A 609-nucleotide genomic window follows, 5' to 3' on the forward strand; every position below is an offset into this window, starting at 1 on the left:
TTGGCGGGTACATGGTTAATGTCAGTTTGTTCCATCTGCTTTTTTGAATTTCTAATGCTTGGCTTGGTGATTGCTTCACAATGTTATTACTCTGCTTTGCTATTAGTCTGCTGTGCTGTTACTCTGTTTATTGCTACTTTGCTTTACTGTTACTTTGCTTTACTGTTACTTTTCTTTACTGCTACTTTGCTTTACTGTTACTTTGCTTTACTGTTACTTTTCTTTACTGTTACTTTGCTTTGCTGTTACTTTCCTTTACTGTGACTTAACTTCACTATTTCTTTACTTTCCTTTTTTCCCTCGCATCGTCGCATTTGTTCGTTATTCGCAAGAGCAGAATTCATTTCTGTAACGTCTTTCCCCTTGGTCATTTTTTTTTTTTTTTTTTTTTGATTGCCAGCCATTTTGTATAGCCGTGCTATTTTTTTTTTCTCTTTTCCCCCACATTGATGGTAACATTTTCCTCATTTTTTCATTTCCCATTTTGGATATATTTCGCCAGTGGTAGGTAGATCATTACGGGTGATTAACTCTCTTTTGGCGTTCCCTACATATTCGCCATCCCCGCTTCGTCTGCTTTTGACATTACTTCTATGTTTGCCTTTTTTT

This window comes from Plasmodium inui, assembly GCF_000524495.1.
Source record: "Plasmodium inui San Antonio 1 unplaced genomic scaffold supercont1.25, whole genome shotgun sequence".
Classification (NCBI taxonomy): domain Eukaryota; phylum Apicomplexa; class Aconoidasida; order Haemosporida; family Plasmodiidae; genus Plasmodium; species Plasmodium inui.